Below are 6,240 nucleotides of genomic sequence, written 5' to 3' on the forward strand. Positions count from 1 at the left end.
GAGTCTTTGCAGAAGGGAGATGGCACTCAAGGGCCTTGCGATGCCTGAGGAAAGCTGACTTGGGACATTGTAACATCTGTCTAGCGTCCCAGCATACACATCTGATGGACTGTGTCATTTCCCCATCCTGACCTGGGAAGCAGGCGTCTCTTGTATAGAACAGAAGAGACTTTTGACAGAATATCAAATGAATTTGAAGTCCCAGTTTGGCAGATGTGCCTCTTGCATGGACCATGTGATGTGGTGGTCTGTGAGGGGTGAAGCACATCCCTAAGTTCAGGGGCTCATGGGGTTCCCTCGAGAGGTGAGGGAGCGAGTGAGGGAGAGAGACATTTACAACAGACAGCTTGTCACCATAGCAGACATGCCCATGCAGGGCCCCAGAGTGCAGAAGAGGGACACGTGAGCCACACAGGAGTGAATAGGAGGGTGTGGAGGGGAAGAAAGAAGTTGAGGGGCTGCCCAGTGGCGGTTTGTTGTGTTCACTCAGATGGAGCTGGAAGGTCACTCCCGGCAGGGCGGGCAGCTTAGGCGGGCCATGTGAATGCAGCGTGAGGTCCACTCAGAGCCACGTGTGTGTGCAGGGGACTCAGTGCAGCCATGCATGTATCCCCTTCAGAACCCACTGCCTCCAGAAAGCCCTCAGTTCACAACCTCATATAAAGATGATTGTTCTCTTGGGTTTCTGAAAGTTCTGGGTCTGGATGAAATCTCTGGATATCAGAGAAACTGAAATTTAGCTTGTTTTTTTTTCGGGGTATTTTGTGTGGCTGAAGTTTTCTTTTGCCCCAGTGATTTGAAAAGTGCAGGCAGGATTTAGTTCAGCTGAGCAGGTGCCTTGCCCTTCAGCATGAGGCAGGTTCTTTGGGGGAAGTCAGGGGTGATCAGGAGACCCCCTGTAGGACCCCTGTCCCCACACCCCTGCTCCCTCCTGTCACCATGACCACTGTCAGCTTGGCATCTCCACATTTATGTCCCAAGATCCAATTTCTGATTCTTTGAATTCTTGCAGTTCAGCCCCTAACACCAAGACTCAGTGGGGCCCCCACAGGGCCTCAGCGTTGTCTGTGAGCCGGGGGGTAACGCTGGTCCCTGACGTCATTGTGAGGAGAGTTGGGTCAAGCACACACATTGTTTTGCGAAATGACTGGGACATATTTCTCACTCAGCATTCTCATAGTTTAAAAGAAAGTGTCTGCACAGAATCATCAAAAGAGACGTCAGGAAGTACATTAAATTAAACTGAAGATATAAGAGCTCAGGCCCAAAGCTTACCATTCTCTGCTTTAAAGATAAGGCAAAAGATCCCTTTCTTCTATTAAATCTTAAGTCCTACTAGTTAAAGAAGGAAACATAATTATGAGAATGTGCACATTTTGAGATCTGTGTCTCAGATGTGAAAATAATTATTTTCATTCTGTATAGACACAGAGATGCACACACAGACTACAGTGTCCGTCAGAGGCCATACATACATTAGAGAAGACAAAATCGGGAAAAAATAAGATCCTATTTAAGTAAATAACTCTTTTTGCCTTATAGCACAGTCAGTTTGACAACTGAAGGGGCCCCTCAGCTGTGGCAATGATGTGTTTAGAGAAGATGTCGGAGGTGCATTACGGCCCGAATGTTTCCCTGCTCCATCCTGCCCCCTCCCCTGTTCTCTCCTATTGTCATCCCTAATGAATCTGTCACAGTTCTCTCTGTCAGTGTCTGCTTCCTGGAGGACCAGTGGTCACACCCTCTTGAGGGCATGCAGTGATTCACGGGCACACAACTCACAAACTAGCAGGAACTAGGATGACAGGTCAGACACAAGGTTACCCCTTCAGGGCAGCTGTGACCGCAGGGGCCCCGGGGCTCCTCCTGGGTGGTGGGTACAGCCTGTGTCTAGATCTAGTGATGGCTGTGCTGCTTCAGTCTGTAAACACTCACTGGGCATGTGGGGCCTGTCAGACAGGGGTGTCTGGTCGTGAGCTAGATGACCAGAATGAAGTGGCCGTGTCTCATGGTGAGGAACGGATGAGGTGCAGGGGGGGCCATGGGCATCCAGCGAGAGGCCCTGCACTGACCAGGCCCGTGCCCCCACCCCGCATCAGCTGTCCGGCAGCCCCGGCTCCAGGCAGACCCTGAGGGGGGCTGTGGGCGGCAGTGCTCTCAGTGAGCCCCGTGAGCGCCATTCATCCTCCCACAGCCTCCTGACTCTGAGGTGGGTGGGGCAGGGTCAGTGGGTGGGGCACCACCACTGCCAGGGAGAAGGTGTTGGGTATAAAAAGAGTCCACTCCACTCTGCGCCAGCTGTCCATGGAGCCCACGGGGCCCTCCCTCCTTCCAGGTGGGGGAGGCAGCCAGCCCTGCAGCAGCTCTGTTGTCCAGGCTGGGCCACAAACAGGTCAAAGTGAGACTGCTGCGCTGCCTGGGAAGTGGGGGGAACAGCGATGCAGCAGTAAATGCCAGCAGGAGCAGCTCTGTAACCGGGCTCCTCCAGTGTGAGCAGGGCTGGCGCTGGAACATCGCTGTGAGGATGGGAGGGCTGGGAGAGATGTGGCCCTGTGTCTCTGTGGCCCTGGACAGGGCTAGACCTGAGCTCAGGGCCTGAGGGCCTGGGGGAGAGGCAGAGAAAGACACACGCAGGGAGAGACAGTGTGTGAGTGACAGAAATGTGGGGGTCGTGTCCTAAAGAGGGACAGGAGGTGACAAGAGGGACACCGGGTAGGGGGAAGCAGAGACAAGAGGAGGCAGGAAGGAGAGGGAGCCAGCCCAGGGTGCGTGGTGGGGGACGATGGGCCAGGGTGACTGGGAAGGGGAGTTGGCCCATCCTTCACCAATCCCTGCAGCTGCCACTGTCAGGGCTGCAGGGACCAGCAGCCTGCCCAGCTAGACAGGCACCATCGGCCCTCAGGACAGGGCTGAGAGCCGTGCCCAGGGCCCTCCGGCCACTTCGCAGGTAAGGAGGACCAGGAGGGCTCTCCCCAGCACCACAGCGGCACCATCTCTAGCTTCACAGGGACCCTGTGAGCAGACACCTTCCCATCCCCGTTCCACAGAAGGGAAACTGAGGCTCAGCCAGCCAGCTGACTTAGCCCTGTCTGCAGGGTTATTCACTTTCCCGATGCTTCTTTCCCAGACAGGCCTGTGCCCCTATCCTAAGAAGGGGGCCTGTGACAAGCCCAAAGGCCTGGGTCCCACCTGACTGCCCTCTGGCGCTGGGTGACCTGGGCAGGTCTCTTCCCCTCCTTGGGCCTTGACTGTATGACCAGCGGCCCTTCTCCCCATCTTCCTGGGAAGTGGGACCCCAGCAGGGCCATCGCTCCAGGCCTCCCAGTCCCCTGGGTGGGTGTGGGGTGAGCTCTGGCTCTTGGGGGGAATTCCTTTCTGGGTGGGACGATGGCTCACGTGCGCTTACCACTTTTTCTGGGGTCACATCTTGCTGTTTCCGTCTGGAATGGGACTTACCTACCATGGAGCCTGAAACTTGGTTTTCCACATTTTTCTAAATTGGCCCTTGTGCAGAGAGCGGCTCCCCTGGCTGGGGTGACCAGACCCAGTCCTGGTGAGGGAGGCCCTTCCTACTTCCCCTCATCTCACTGCTGCTGGCCCCCATTTGGATTCCCTGCTCCCACCCTCCCCATGCCAGCCCGCCTCTCCCCTTCCCCAAGAGCCCTTCCTCCTGAGGGAAGTTGTGGGGGCCCTTAGGGTCAGGACTTCCAAGCCCTGTGTCATGACAGGGAACACCCCAGCTGATTGGTGACAGGCCTGGAAAGCAAGGGTGGGGCCCTGAGCCCCAAGACGGGCTGTGTGGCCTTGGGTCAGGTCACAGCCTCTCAGCCCAGCATAGCCTCACACACCCTTCCAGGCCCACGTGCCTGAGATGTCAGTCACACACACAGGCTCCAGCCCCACTCCCCACCCCCATGCAGGCATATGGAAGGGCACACCATGCACATACAGGAACATACACACAATGCCAGGGACACACCACATAGGCTCATCCCCCAGCCACCAGGATGCACTTTTCATTCTTACATGTCGCTGCTGCATAAAAATAATTAAAAACATGAATATTCAAATGGTAAATGCTAGAGAGGGTGTGGAAAACAGTGAACCCTTGTACAACTGTCAGTGGGAATGTAGTTTGGTACAGCAATTATGAAAATGGTATGGGAGAGTCCTCAAAAAACTAAAAAATACACTTACTATATGATACAATAATCCCACTCCTGGCATATATCCAAAGGGATCCTTAATACAGAAAGACACCTGCACCCCAATGTTCATATCACTGTTTACAATAGCCAAGACATAAAACAGCTAAAATGTCCACCACAGATGACGATACAGAAGCCGTGTCATATGTATACAATGAACACTACTCAGCCATAAAAAAAATAATATCATGCCATTTGCAGCAACATGGATGCCTGGAAAAACGTCATTCTAAGTGAAAGTAGCCATGAAGAGAAAGAAAACACATATATACAACACTCATGTGGGAATCCTAAAAGAAATTAAACATAGAAAACAAACTTAGGGTTACCAGAGGGGAACGGGTGGTGAGGGATACACTGGGAGTTCGAGATTTGCAGATAGTGACTGGTAAATATAAAAATAGAGCAACAAGTTTATACTACACAGCACAGGGAACCATAGTCATATCTTGTAGTAGCTCATGGTGAGAAAGGACATGAAAATGAGTACACATATGTTCATGTATGACTGAAGCATTGTGCTGTACACCAGAATTGACACATTGTAACTGACTATACTTCAATAAAATAAAAAATTTAAAAGCCTGAACATTTAAAATGACACTTGAGAGAAATGGCCCCATCTCACCAAAGGCAGGAAAACGCTGAGACACTACGGGGAGGAGGAGGGGAGATGGGCGCTGAGAGGCCGGGGAGTGGGAGGGCAGCTATAGAGGGCTGCCAGGCAGGGGGCAAACGCGGAGAAGAGGGGATAGTTGCTCTGGCTCGGAACGCTTGCCAGCCAGATGCATGACAAGTCCCTGTGGCATTTGGACAGGCCATGGTGGGGCAGGGCTGAAAATGGGCCACGGGCTGACCTGGGTGTCTTTCTGGCTTCCAGCTGGGCTGGAGATGGAGGGACAACGTGTGACCCAGCCTCCTCCAGCCAGAGTGAGCTGCGGATCTCCCTGGGCACAGGCTCAGCAGGGAAGGTCTGAAGCTTGGCCCCTGCCTGGGTAAGCTGTGTGCTTTCTGAATGACTGCTGGACCTCTCTGGCCAACGTGCCACCCCACGCTGACACACGTGCATACAAACACACACACCCTCCCAGTAGAGTGCCTTGTAGGAGATGCTCCATGTGGGGCCACCAGGTGACATAAGCTGGCAGTTGGGAAGAGGTACACACAGTGTGTTTGTTCCATTTGTACTTTTTGTTTCTTTGGTCAGGTTGGATATATTATCATTTGTTACACTCTTCATTTTTATGTACTGAAATTTATTTATTTTTTGAATAGAAAACATGACAATTAGGCAAGTTAAATGGCTGAGAGGTGACACAAACACACTGGGGTGCATCATGAACCTCCTGGATTTTGGCTAATGATGGAAGTGGACACATGAAGGATTCCCTGGTGTGACAAGTGAATGTAAGCATCTTGAAGCCCAGTCATGTGATGTTTTTACCTTAATATTCTTTGAAATAAATGATTGCCACCCCATGTTCCTGCTTTACTGAATTACCCACTGTGCTGGTGAGTCAGCCTCAGATACCAAAACCTGCAAATTAATATACCACATCATATGCTTTCACTCATGAAAAATAAATGCATTAGCTTCCTTTTTTTGAAGTAAATCATTTTAAATTTGCATATTTGGTTATAAAGAGGCACGCAGAACCCTCCGATTTTAATGAGAACAGTGCTTCTGTGTCTTTTTATCACATATCTGCTTAATGTTAGGTGTTGTAATGCTAAGTCAGATCCACATCTAGTTTTTTTTTTTTTCCCAGCATAATAGGAAAATCCTGCTTCACACAGGTGCATGGTAGTAAATGAAGCAGTACACAACCTGCATGCCTTGCAACGCTTGTCTACTCCTGACTCAGGCTGCTCCAAAAATCATTTCATGAAAGTTCAGTGAAATTTTGCTTCATCTGGGAATCAGATGTTAAATCAATCAGGCTCTCATAGTCCCATGACACTAATGAGGTTGGGATAAGTTACTGTAAATACATTTCTAACCCAAGCATTATTATTCTTTGTTACAGGAAAA

The 6,240-nt window shown here is 51.2% G+C and overlaps 1 long non-coding RNA gene across 1 annotated transcript; it reads left to right on the forward strand.

Annotated features, from left to right (window-relative positions):
- The first annotated feature begins 5,104 nt into the window (after positions 1 to 5,104).
- On the forward strand, positions 5,105 to 5,689 carry LOC106730999. Its single transcript, XR_004315106.1, has 2 exons — positions 5,105 to 5,203; positions 5,484 to 5,689. It is a non-coding gene; the product is annotated as an uncharacterized LOC106730999 (long non-coding RNA).
- Positions 5,690 to 6,240: the final 551 nt, after the last annotated feature.

The sequence above is a fragment of the Camelus ferus genome, chromosome 25, assembly GCF_009834535.1.
Source record: "Camelus ferus isolate YT-003-E chromosome 25, BCGSAC_Cfer_1.0, whole genome shotgun sequence".
NCBI lineage: Eukaryota > Metazoa > Chordata > Mammalia > Artiodactyla > Camelidae > Camelus > Camelus ferus.